The sequence below is a fragment of the Rhinatrema bivittatum genome, chromosome 8, assembly GCF_901001135.1.
Source record: "Rhinatrema bivittatum chromosome 8, aRhiBiv1.1, whole genome shotgun sequence".
In the NCBI taxonomy this organism is placed as follows: domain Eukaryota; kingdom Metazoa; phylum Chordata; class Amphibia; order Gymnophiona; family Rhinatrematidae; genus Rhinatrema; species Rhinatrema bivittatum.
Window position 1 is genome coordinate 129195639 of NC_042622.1, and position 14064 is coordinate 129209702.

Here is a 14064-nt window from a genome sequence, read left to right on the forward strand (position 1 = left end):
TATAAACTTCAGTAAACAACTACAGAGCACAGTTGCACATGTCTACTAGAAGGAATATGTCTGTAAACACTACCACATCTGCATGGACCTTATCCTTAACCAGGGATTGCAGTGAGCTTCTGACATTATGGTACAGACTGGAGATTTCTCGTAAAATATAGTATAGGATGAGAAAGAATGCCTGATTTACATGAGGATAATTCATTCCTTTTAGCAATTTCTCTGTGACCCAGCCTAGCCCTATTCACCTCTGTCCAGCATGAACATCACCAAATACAAATTCTTGAATGTATAGCATTCATTTTCTTAGGGTAAACATGGGTATCTCCTCTTCTGCTTGTCCTAGCTGACAGGGGCTACAATAGTCTTCTGAGGATAGGCTCAAGAGATTAGGGCTGTTCAGCTTGGAGAAGAGACAGCTGAGGGGGGATATGAAAGAGGTCTTTAAGATCATGAGAGGTCTTGAACGAGTAGATGTGACTCGGTTATTTTCACTTTCGAATAATAGAAGGACTAGAGGGCATTCCATGAAGTTAGCAAGTAGCACATTTAAGACTAATCGGAGAAAATTCTTTTTCACTCAACGCACAATAAAGCTCTGGAATTTGTTGCCAGAGGATGTGGTTAGTGCAGTTAGTGTAGCTGGGTTCAAAAAAGGTTTGGATAAGTTCTTGGAGGAGAAGTCCATTAATGGCTATTAATCAATTTTACTTAGGGAATAGCCACTGCTATTAATTGCATCAGTAGCATGGGATCTTCTTAGTGTTTGGGTAATTGCCAGGTTCTTGTGGCCTGGTTTTGGCCTCTGTTGGAAACAGGATGCTGGGCTTGATGGACCCTTGGTCTGACCCAGCATGGCAATTTCTTATGTTCTTATGTTCTTAAGACTAACCAAGACTCCAAAAAGAAATAAGAATAAGCAAAAGGCATCTTTTGCTTGCTGGAGAGAAGGGATGACCTCACTCTGTGCTAATTTCCTGTAAGGAGAGAGATTTCCTTGGCTGTTTATTCTCTTGGTATATTATAGTGCATCAATTAGCACCTGGAATCTCAGGATGAAAGTTTTTAAATCTACTCAGATATGTTCTGACAGTGACTGTATTGGATAATGTGATGAGATAAATTAGATCATTTTTGTAAAAGCCATCGCTAGTTTAAACAAAAAGAAGAGAGGCAGTCAGGTTTTCCAGATTTTTTGAAGTATCAAAACTGTTTCTTCCTTTGGAAAGGAATCTTGTAGTTGGTTAATTAGGAAGATTTAATTTTCATCTCAAACTGGTTGTTGACAGAAAAGGAATTTGTATAACCTTCCATTAACTATTTTGCCTGAGCTTAAATTACCTGCTACTCTGAAATCCATTCTAGTAGTTCAGGCCACTCATATGGTATTGGTAGATATGGACACACGATTTAAGTTGTTATGGAAAGACAGTGTCAGAATTGCATTATGGTTTAATCAGAGGTTCCAAATTAATAAATCCTTCATTAACTGGCTTTCCTGGCAGTTTGAAGGGTGGCTGAGGTCCTTGGACAGAAGCAGAGGAATTAACTTTCCCTAGGCTAGCTGAGAAGTTTGGACTATCCTTTTCATTTGAATATAAATGAATACAGAGAAGTAATATAACTTTCAAAGACTTAGTTGAAGTACTGGATTTGGTAAGCGTCTGCAGTGTAATGTTAACCAGAGGGCATGCTGCTTTGTAATTTTACGAGAATTTGAGAGAATTCCAAATACATGCACTTATTGGGAAAGTATGGGAAAGGGACTGGGGAGCTGATGATGGCATAGACTGGACTGGCGTTTGGTGAAAGCAAATCTGACCCAGTCTCAATTTTTCATGGCCTATTGTATTACTAAGGAGCCTTTTGAAAATCTATAAGGCTGATAAAGCTAAGTCTGTTTGCTGGCACTGTAACACTAATATCAGGACCTTATCTCATATATGAATTTACTGCACCAATATCAAGCCATTCTGGAAAAAAATTCTGCTGTTTAGTTTCAAGTACATTCTCTTTGAATTACAGACTACTGTATGGACTAGTAATTCTCAACGTGCAAGAGATGGAGGACACTTATGCCACCAGATTGCCTGAAGTTATTAGCTCTGCTGTTATCTCATGTATTGTTTGCAAATAGTCCTTAGAAATTGGAAGGACTCTGGTATGTTAAATGTGCAGTTTTATTGGAATACGCAGGGCTCATGAATATGAATTAGTGGTAGCAGAAAAAGGAGATCGGAAACTTCAAGTACTTAAAGTTGAGCAACCTACTGAGTATGTTAATTATTGAAAATGTTATCTGCTGATTTGCTGTATATCATGTTTTGTCGAAGGTTTTCTCCCATGTCTTGTTTCTTTTACTTTATTTATTTATTTATTTATTTATTTGTCGAGTTTTATATACCGTCATTCAGTTTCGCCATCATAACGGTTTACAAGTTTCGATGGGATACAATGAGTTAATATAGACACTTAAAGTTAATATATGGCATTTACAGTTAAAGAATAGTAATGTTAAATATGCAAGTTCACATGGTTGCGAGCGATTACTAAGATAATGTTATGTATAGAGGTTATCATGATAGAAATGGACATATCGTGAGGGTGATTCATAATTGTCATTGTGTGTTTTAGTAGACTTTGATGAACAGCCAGGTTTTCAGCTCCTCCTTGAAGGTTTTTAGGTTAGTTGTGTTCTTAGTTCGGTTGGGAGTGTATTCCAAAGTTTAGGGCTTCCGATGGATATTGCTCTTTCATGTGTTTTTGTGTCTATTTGATTTACATAAATTATAATAAAGGTGTTTGAACTCAAAGAAGAGAGGAGAACGACTAAGACTGATGTGGAGAAAGGGAGTTTCTCTTGTAACCCATCTCAGCATCTTCAGGTCTCTCTGTGCCTCTAAATGCTTGGAGAACTTCTTACCACTTAATGCAGAGGTTGACAAGCTACATCCTGCAGGAAACAACTGGTCCATGGGAGCCTTGAATCCAGCTCATGGTGATCCACAGTGGTGAACTGGGTCCTGGTCTGTGGCGCTGATTTCAGAAAGTTTACAACTGGAAGTAATATCTTTGGCAGAGATGAGTCGGGCCGTAAGTGCAATTATAGGCTTCACACGCAGATCTCAGAGAGAGTTCTGCTGAGTTGCTGGGCAGCCCCCTCTCTTTATCAGTCTCACACACACACACACACACACACACACACACACACACAAACAAGTGGACCGGGCCCAAACGTTTTCCCACCCTTGACCCAGTGTATGGAGGTCCTTATTCTTTTCAGTAACTCTTGGTTACTTTCTGCCATTGTAGATCTCTTCTGCTCCAGCCATTGCTTGCAGGACTTTCTCTCTCTGTCCTTGCAAGATTTGCAGTATTTGTTTTTAAAGCTGTCCTCGGACTCAGGTAATCATTTTTCTCCATACTTTGGAATTTATGCTGCTACAATAAGTCACAGCTGACACCTTATCACACATCCCTTCCACATCCATCATGGCTTGCATTGGCTGTTTTCCCCTCCCCAGGCACTTTTATTAGAAAGTAAAAGACTTTGAACTCAAACCCAGAAAAGAAATTGAAAAGGCATAAGCCATTACACTGTGAATTCCTTAAGTAGTGTAATGTATCAAACATATTTATTTGCAACTATTTGTATACTGCTGCTCCAAAAGATTGTAGCGGTTCACAAAATTAAAAACATACATAATCATTAAATACAAACATATGCACAGTACATATATCAAACATACACAGATAAAAATATTGGAATCCACATTTAGGAATGGTGTTAATGGTGTAGACTTCATTAAGCAGATGGATGTTATCCTATTTCAAGCACTGTCTTGAAAGGCCAGGTTTTTAAAGCTTTTTTTAAAGGCCTTAATATCAGATATCACTCTCAGGTTCTCTGGCATTCAGTTCTGTTGTCTCGGACCTGTGACAGATACAGCTCTGCCTCTGACCTCGCCAAGGTGGGCACGGTGTAACAAGGGAACTTCCAGGAGGGCCTTTGTTGGGTGATCTAAGAGCTCTTTTTGGAGCGTACATTTGTAGGGTTGATCCAAGCCCAACTGTCTCCTGCTTAGTAAGAATTTTGTGAATTAGTGTTAATACTTTGTAGTGGATCCAGAATCGTACCAAAAGCCAGTATAGTGCTGAGAGAATTGGAGTAATTTGATCATAGTGTTATTCCAAATCCCTTTAATGCTAACAGGATTTCATTTCTTTCCTTGTTCTCTTTGTCTTGTAAACGTCAGCCATGTGGCCTTGCAGTTACACCACAGAGATTTGTGACATGGGGACATGTGTTTCCGAACCCACCTCCACCATTCACTGTGTGAACTTTAGTAAAGGTTCTCAGTTTTCCTGAGTTTCACCCCCCTCTCATTTTTTTCTCTCTTACTTTCCTTCATCTATCTTGCTTTTGGGCTATTCTTCATACACTGTACCGTTGTCAAGGTTACCAGTTTCCAGTGTAAAATGAGGCAGGTATTTATAAAACATGTTATTAATTCACTGGAATATCTTAATACAAGGAATTATAGCTAACACGATCAGCAGTTAGTTGCAATGTACTTCCAGGAACAATAGATGGCATCAGGAGGTTAACATTTAAAGGTGCGGGCTTGTTTAAACCAAGATTTTTATTTACAGAAGATTATAAATTAAATGTCCCATCAGCAATTTACTTTAACAATAAACATATTTATCATAATTTCTATTATAGAGAGGAATATTTAATGCCATAAAATTTTCTCTTAGGATCTTTCGGGTAAATACACTTCAGAAAGCAATGTTTTGTGTTGAATTAACTAAGAATAAAACAAAATGTGATATGCATATCCCAGGAATTTTGTAGCAAATGGCCAGACTGTATTGTTGTGTTTATCAGCAGGAATTCTTTGGTCCATTGGCTTTGCTGCTATACTCTTCTTAATCTTTCCCCAGGCACACACACGTACATGTATCTTCCTATATCTTCTATGAAGGTCTGTGCATATATGCATCTTCTGGGCATATGAATCTTCTCAGTGTGAATCTGCAGGTCTCTGTGTATCTCGTGCTCCGTGTTCTGTGTGAATCTTTTTATGAGGTAACATTGGTCACCCTCATCCCAGAGCAGGCCTTTGGTTAAGATAGGAGGCAGGAGAGGTAAGACAAGATTTGGTTCTCCAACTGACAAGTTTCTTTGGGTGAGGGGTGTTACAGTATCACATATTATTATTATTATTTACTGAATTTGATATACCACATCTAAAAACAAATTGTTTATTTCTTTTATTTAAAATATTTATATACCAATATTCTGTATTCAATCATACTGGTTTACAATAAAACAAGATAAAATGATAAAATACATGGAAAACAAAAATAATAAAAATAGCCACTTACAAGAGAAAATATAAATAATCACAATCTTAAAATCAATACAAAAGTACAATTAGAACAGAATATGTTAAAAAAAATAAAAAAATTAAATAACTCAATAATATCCCTTGTTGTTAGGCAGTTTACAATAAAATTAAAACATAAAATACAAGCAGTGGTTTACAATAAAATTTAACATAAAATATAATCAGTAAATAACAACTAATCAAAACAATAATTTTTCAATGTTCCACATTCTCACTATCACAAGTTTCTTCAGCTATTTTTATATCTCAGAACATGCTGTCAAATGTTTCAGATACCGTTCATAATTTAGCACAATCTATTATTCACTCTGGATCGAGAAACATTTTTATTGACAGCCTGAAAATGTTTTTTTTTTAAATATTGACAATGCAACTTATGTTTGCCTTTACTAAGTAATGGGGTGACTAGAAGAGGATTCCCTCAGAAGATGTTGGAGCCGGCTACCCAGCAACTTCTTCAGCCCAAGATGTCACTTCCAGCTCCTTTCTGATGTTAGAGGGAAAACATAAGACAGAGGCAGCTAAATTACAGATGACATGAAGACAATTACAGATCTTACAGAAAGGTCCAATTTGGGGGGGGTGGGATTTTTACAGATAGAGCAGGCAGCAACCCTGACCATATTCTCCATGCCCTGTTTCTGTTTGTAAATGCATTTGAATTAATGAAATGTCCTACTACTGTCACCCTTTACAGGTATAAACTGAATCTCATGTCCACAGTACCTTTGTCTTTGCTGTTAAGGTTTGTTTGTTATTGCTTTATGTTATTTGTAAATGGTATGTTTGTTTTATTGTACCCTGCTTTGAACTTTTGAAGAATGCAGGTAATAAGCCTTTTAAAATAAATTAAATTAATAAATAAATGTGCTGCAGTGCTCTTAGAGAAACAGCTGGTAAAAGTATTTGCAAAATAAAATTCTTTATGATTATACTAGTCAATGAAAAGGAGTAAACCTAGCAATATGTGCGACTGCATGATCATCTGCATAAACAAGGAGAGGATTCTGCATTCCATAAAAGGTATAGCTGTATTGAAAGTGAATGTGAATCACAAACACCAACAGAAAGATGAGAGAATGAAAGACAATGACCAGAGCAGTAGTGAATGGGTTTTTGTATAGCTACTTCTACTATTATTGATTTATATAGTTCTGCCAGATATTGGCAGCACTATTCAGAAACACATAAGAGACCGTCCTTGCTCTTTAGAGCTTAAGTGTTAGGGGGGAGCCAAGGTTTAAAATTGAAAGTATGTTCATGGGGGAGGAACTGCTTAATTGAGGATAGGGCACCTGTTGTCTAATAAAGTAAAGCTGCCAGAAATTTGGCCTCTTCCCCACTATGAAAAACAGGAAGTTGGGTGGATGGGTGAGGGGAGGGCAGGGTGCGAATTTGAAGAGCCTAATGTTTTTACAAGATAAACTTGTAAAGGGAAAATAGAAGATTATAGGAGTAGCCTAGTGGTTAAAGTAATGGGTTATGAACCAGGGAAGCCAGGGTTCAATCCCACTGCTGCTCTTTATCACCTTGGGAAAGTCACTTTACCCTCCATTGCCTCAGGTATAAGCTTTCAGCTAGATTTACTGATTTGCAATAAGGCGATATTGCATGTTAATCTATGTGTAACTCATGTTAAATGCTATTTATCATGCGATATCTTCAATGTAGTCCTCCCCCTATGAAAATAAACTACTTTGTAAAAATTTGTATGCATAAAAGTGCCTAATTCATGCAAAGTAGCTTATGCATATGCAAGTTATTGTAAATAAAATAACACAGCTGGTTTAGAAAAAAGTCAGCCCCATTATTTTATCGCATTTCAGGGAAGTGTGGATAAACCATTGAGCGGACTTTGAGATGCTAAAGCACTTCCTGGTGCCCTCGCGATGTTAATTAAAGGACCAAACAGCCCAGTTCTACAACCCCACCTCCAGAAAAGCTTGGAAAAGTCCCCAGGACAAAATCCCGACTTCTGCCCACCCCACCCCCTGCTTTTTGTAGAAGTGGCGATGGTGACACTCCAAGTAAAAAAAAAAGAAAACGTTTTAAAATGCACAATGTTGCCCCACCCCTAGCCTAATACCTCCTCTACATATCCAATACAACTCCCTATTCGAGGCAAATGCCACCCTTCAAAGCTCCCTCCCAGCATCAACTCACTTCCACCCCCTGTCCTCTATAGTCCAAGTACTATATCCCCAGGGTCTAGTGGTCCCCCTACACCCAATCTGGAAGGGGTGATGACTGGGCTCAGAGCAAGGGGGGTACTTCGAGCCCCCACTGAACCCCAATGAATGATTTTCGAAATATGGGGAGACTGGTTTGGCTGCCCCCCCCCCCCCCCCCAGACAACCAGGGCCTTTTTTCAGATTGGGGTGAGAGAGGGCTTGGAGGGAACCACTAGACACCAGGCCCTCCCAAGCCTATGAGACTCACTCCTCTCTTCAAAACAGAGCACTTGTCTTACTATTCTGCAGGCCAGCTTGGTAGATTAAGACCAAGTCAAATCTAAAATAAATACCAATGGGTTTCCTGGCAATTCATTTTCCACGTGGATTTCAAATACTCCAAGTTCTTATGGTCAGTGAACATTTGTACTCAATGCTGTATGCCTTCCAGGAGATGTTGCCATTCTTCAAAAGTTGTTTTTGATTGCTAATAATTATTTATCTGGTAGTTCTGCTCGGCAGGTATTAGCTTTTAAGAAAATATGCACAAGGATGACGGAGATTCCTAGGCCATTTCTTCTGGGGCAAGATAGTTCCAATGGCCCCTCTTGATGCATCAGCCTCCTCAATGAATTGTAGAGAATCACCAAAATCAGGGCTGAAGTGAATGTCTCCTTCAAGGTGGCAAATGCTGATTGATGTTCTCAGGCCCTCTGAAGGGGGTGGTATTCTTATACTTTGGTGGGGCTACTGTCTTGGAAAATCCCTGTATAAACCTCCTGTAAAAGTTTGCGAATCCCAGAAATGAATCTCCATAATATCTTTGGAGGCAGGCCAGTCTGTTACAGCAGTGACTTTGTGAAGGACCAAACATAAACCTTCTCAAGAAATTATACACCTTAAGAACTCTGTAGTTCACTTATCAAACTTGCATTTTTCAAGTTTGATAAATGGACTGTCAAGCCTCAGGCAATCCAAGACTCGACATACTTGCTTATCATACTGGGTTGGGTACTCTGAGAAAATTAGGATATCATTCAAATAAAATGACTGCACTCTGGTAAAGCATGTTCCAAAACACCTCATTTACCAAATTTTGGAAAGTTGTGGGTAGATTGCGCAATCCAAAAGGCATTACTAAATACTTGAAATGGCTATTGCGGGTACAAAACACTATTTTCCACTCATCACTTTTGCGAATTCAGATGAAATTATAGGCCCCCCAAAGATGCAGGCATTCCAGGACTTATTGATCAAAGGGAGTAGATAACAATACTGGATTGTTACTGCATTCAGTTCTTGATAATCAATAAGGGGCAAATAGACCCATCCTTTTTTGGCACAAAAAAGATGGAGGCATCCACTGGAAGAATGCCTAATAAACCCCTTTTTTAGATGATCCTGTAGGTACTCTTGCAGCATTCTGGTTCATCAACCCAAACAGAATTTTAATCCAGGCTGAATATGAATAGATCAGTCATATAGTCTGGCGGTAAAATATTAGCTGCCATTTTGTCAAACACATTCCAATATTCTCGATACTGCTCAGGCAAGAGATTCTACTCTTCTTTAACTATAGCACACCCTTGGTTCTCCAGGTAGCTTTCTTTAGAATCTGCCTTCTGGAATCTGGTGTTAGGCATCCAGTTATTCAGTCAATACTCTAAGGAAAAGGAAAGCTATTGGGTCTTCCACAAGATTTGGGATTCGTGCCAGTCCAATAAAGGTAGCCCTGCAATAACACAAAAGTGCTAAGTTTGAATAAGATTAAACAGGATGAGTTCTTGATGACCATGAACCATGGTCAAGACTAGAGTTCCCATCTCAGAAACCACTGGGTTTGATACCAAAGGGAGCTGATGATAGACTTGACTGCAAATCCTGCCCCTTTCTGGTAGATGAGAACCTAGTGTTGTGTAAGGTGAATGTGGTTTTTGAACCACCAGTCCTGGTGGTGATGAACTGGAGTTCTGTAGAGAGAGCTATTTTACCAGTGAGGAAATGGGGAAGATGCAATGTTGTTGTCTTCCCAGAAACTGTGGGCTGGGCTATGCCCAGCCAGACTCCCATTTTCTATAGGGTAATCCACCCCATTCACCCAGCTGTTCTTAAGTGCTAGCTAGCGGACAGTTCTCTGCTGGAACAGCATCGTCTGAGTCTCCATTGTGGGGTATGAACAAGGTTATGCCAAAGTATGGTCAGCGGATTGGATCTCTCTCTCCTCACATTACCTGGTAAAGGGATACTGCATCTTCTTGAATATTCTGATTGTTCCCTGCAAACTGTAAGTCAGGAAGGCGATAAGGCAGTGTTTTGTTTCTACAGTACCTTTTGTTTTCTGCATTAAAGAACATCGACTATTGTGTTATTTTGTTAGAAACTGACAGACTGTGCCAGCCCATCTGGAGAGACCCAACAGCTTAGGATTTTTTAGGGGCAGGGGCTGCAAATTATTTTTTTAGATACCCGTAGAGAGGGAAAAGTTTCCAGTCAGTTAGAACTCAGAGGAGCTAGGAGGTTTTTTTACATTTTCTTGGTGGGGTTTTTTTTTTTGTGTGCAGCTAGCCTTAACTTTGCTAGAAAGTAGACCACATCCTTAATCAACTAATTTGGGAAGCCCAGCTCTGGTGGTATGCACGCCATGAAGTAAGCAAGTAGCACATTTAAAACAAATCAGAGAAAACTCTTTTTCACTCAATGCACAATCAAGCTCTGGAATTTGTTGCCAAAGGATGTGGTTAAGGCAACTAGTTTAGCTGGGTTTAAAAAAGGTTTGGATAAGTTCCTGGAGAAGTCCATAAATTGCTATTAATCAATAGGGGATAGCCACTGCTTGTTGCCAGCATTTATTTATTGTCATTATTTATTTATTTATACACTTTTATATACCGACATTCATGTTGACTTCATGTCGGTTTACAATACAATTCCAAATACAAAACACAATAATTAATAAAATACAATATATAGTGATTGAAAAAAAAATATTTAACTCGCATATAGCTTAAAATTCTTAAAACATCAATTCATCTAAAATCAGTAACAGGCAGAAACACTGATACCTAAACAATCCATAAACCCATAAAATAAATTTAAAAAACAAGAGCAGGCTGTGAAACTCAAGCTAATAAAAGAAACTCCAGTAAAATAAAATAAAAAATAACTAAAATAAAATAAAAGTAAAATAGAATAAATAAAAGATCCCATTAGTAGTTTGGGTATTTGCCAGATACTTGTGACTTGGATTAGCCACTGTTGGAGACAGGATACTGGGCTTGATGGACTCTTGGTCTGTCCCAGTATAGCATATCTTATGTTCTTATGAAAATACTTTAACTCTGCCAGGGAGCTGCTGAAATTAAAGGCAGTCTTATTTTTTTTCTTCCTAACCATGACTCCAACATTTCAGATTCATCTAACACAACAAGTGCAGACCCTCCAAACACAATACCAAGACTTGCAGCATAAGAATCAGCTGCATGACCAAAAATGTCAGATCTTTCAAATACAATACCAAGAATTGCAGCAGAAGAATCAGCATTTAGAAACAGAATATGCATTATGTGACTAAAAATACCAATATTTAGAAACTATGATATAGAGAACTGGCCCAACTCATAAGTTGTTACCCCCCAGAGCAATTCAAAGGGAACAGGGGGTGCTACTGAGGGTTCCTGCAAAAACATGCACCTTACATTTTCAGCTTTACCCAACATTCTTTGCAGACGAGGTAAAGAAACTGTGGGCCTCATTTTCTAAAGTATCACAGGCCTGCGATACTTTAGAAAATTGTGCTAATGGGGGGGCGGGGGGGTCGACCCGGGGGGGACGGTCCTGTGCTAGCCGGCAGCGATCGCACCGCCACGGTGCGATCGCTGCTGGTTTCGCACCCAATAGCACCACCATAGAAGGTGTAGCTATTGGGCGTGAACTAGGACACGAAAAGGCCCTTACCTTTTAGCTGGCGGCGCCGCCTTCGCAGAGTCGGCCCTGGTGACGCCCCGACTCCTCCTCTTCCAGGGCCGACTCCGCCACGATTTAGGTAGCGCAGGCGTGCGCTACCTTCGCAGGCTATCGCAAGCTTGCGCTAACAGCGCAAGCCTGCGATAGCCTTGGTAAATAAGGCCCTGTGTTGGGTAATTACTTATGGGAGATGCTCTGAAATGGACTACCACTTTTATGGACCAGGAATCCAAACCCACATGGGAATGTTTCTCCAAGAGTTTAAGAAAATGTTCTTTGAAACCCCCCCCCCCCCCCCACTAGAAACATACTGCTTAGAAGGGCTCAATATGACTCTGTCAAAGAATATGTTTGGTTCTATCATTTGCCTCCCACTTCTGGCAACTACAAGCAGATGTAGGGCTGGATTGAAGAACCGTTGTAGCACCAGTTTCATCTAGGGTTAAGAGAAGAGATTAAGGATGAATTGGCTCAGTTTGACCCTCCCTCTTCCTTAGAACAGCTAATCAACACCCATATCCAAATTGACATCCAGCTAGGAGAGTGGCAAGGAATCCTAGGTTGGCCATGCCTTCCCCCAAGGAATTCCACTGTTGTCAAAGATCATGCTACCCTAGAACCGATGCATGTTTGTACTGCCCCTTCTTGGAGCCCAGTCTCGGGAAGAAATAATCGATGACCCCTCTTACTCTGCCTGTGGTGTGGAGACATGGCACACTTTATGGCTCATTGCCTCTACCGAGAGTGTCCGAGCAACTGGGGACTTGCAGGTCTGAGTACACCCTTGAAACTATGGGGCCTGGTATACAGTGGAATGGATTGCTTGTGCAGTACATTCTTAGGCATCACAGGATAAGCAAAGATATTGTCTCAAGAAGACCGAGTTAATGGAACAAACTCAAAAGACATATTCGAGAAATGGGGGAGATAATGGTACCTTTGATCTCCCAATTGGATAATTTAGATAAGATAGATACCTTAGTTCTCCCCGCCGTAACTAATCTGGATGAGACAGTCCGATATATTAAAAAAGATCTGTGGGCAGTGAGCCACAGCCTCCAAGGGTGGGGGGCTGCTATCAGAATCGAAGGAGACTACAGCAGAAGCTGGAGCCACCCACAGATAATCTTCAAAACCCAGTGTTTGTAGGCATGCGTTTCAAAAAAATAAGGAAAAAAAAACATCAGCAAAAGGTGAGCTATGCTAGAGGGAAGACACCAACACCAAAGAAGAGGACCCCAAGAATGGCATTACTACAAGATTCTTTGGACCAGTACCTCAGTAAAAAGAAATTAAGGTACACCAAGATGAGGTTAGAAGAAGCATTGTCAGAGTCCATCCCATCACATGTCAACTGTGCTATATGGACAGCAGGACTGCCTTCACACCCCTCTGGGGGTGTGAATATTTAACTCGTAACAAGCACAAAAAAAAACCCTCTTGATTTTGATTTCTTTTTCTCTTTTCTCAACCAATGTGAATGAATAATGTATGCCTCTTAGAATGGGGAGACTGGGGGAGGGGGACTGTAACAGGCTGACATGGTAAACAGTGGAGGCAGTGTGGGAGCTTTGGAGTGGCTCATAAGTGCCCGGAGGTCCTCCTTTGGGCAGGGTATGGTGTAAGGTTGTTATGGGTTTTGAAACACCAGCCCTAGTGCTAGTGGACTGGAGCTCTGTAGAGAGAATTATGTTACCTGTGAGGAAGAGGGACAGCTGTAGTGTTGCTTTCCCAAATACTGTGGGCTGGGATATGCCCAGCTAGGATCCTATTGGGTAACCCACACTATTTACTCAGCTGTTCTTAAGTGCTAGCCAGCAGAGAATTATCTGCTAGCACAGCCTCTCCTGAGCTTCAGTGTGGGGTCTGAACAAGGCTGCACAGAAATATAGTCAGATGGATTGGATCTCTCTCCTCAGATTACTCAGTAAGGGGATACTGCATTTTCTTGATACTCTGGTTGTTCCCTGCAAACTGTAAGTCAGGAAGCACATGCTTTGTTTCTACCTTTTGTTTTCTGCATTAAAGAACATTAACTGAAAGCACAGCTATTGTTTGTTTTGTTAAACCCTGGCATGTTATTGAGCAAGGGTCCATAAAACAGACTGAGACACCAGAATCCACTAGGAAAGTCATATAGTAGTTATAAGATGAGACCAAGGTCCTCAAGCAATGCTCATAGTAAGAGAGGTATTAGTATCTAGGCCCCTTCCTTCTACAAGGGTCGAGAATTCCCACTTCCCTATTAGAGAGTAGTTCCTAGTCTGCATCCAACTGAGGCAATTTTGCTGGAAATGGCTGGAGTGGCCGCAATACAAGCACGGCCTGTCTCATCATTTCTTCTCCTTCTCAGGGGATAAGTGATGCCTGACACCTTCAACTAACATGGGCTCTTTGAATAGCGGTGGCGATTTAAGTGGCACAAGCTGACAAATTGACTAGAATGATCTCAAGCTGCTCTCCAGGTGGTATGGCATTCCCTCAGCTGTCACTAGATTCTAGTGCTCAGGCTGACT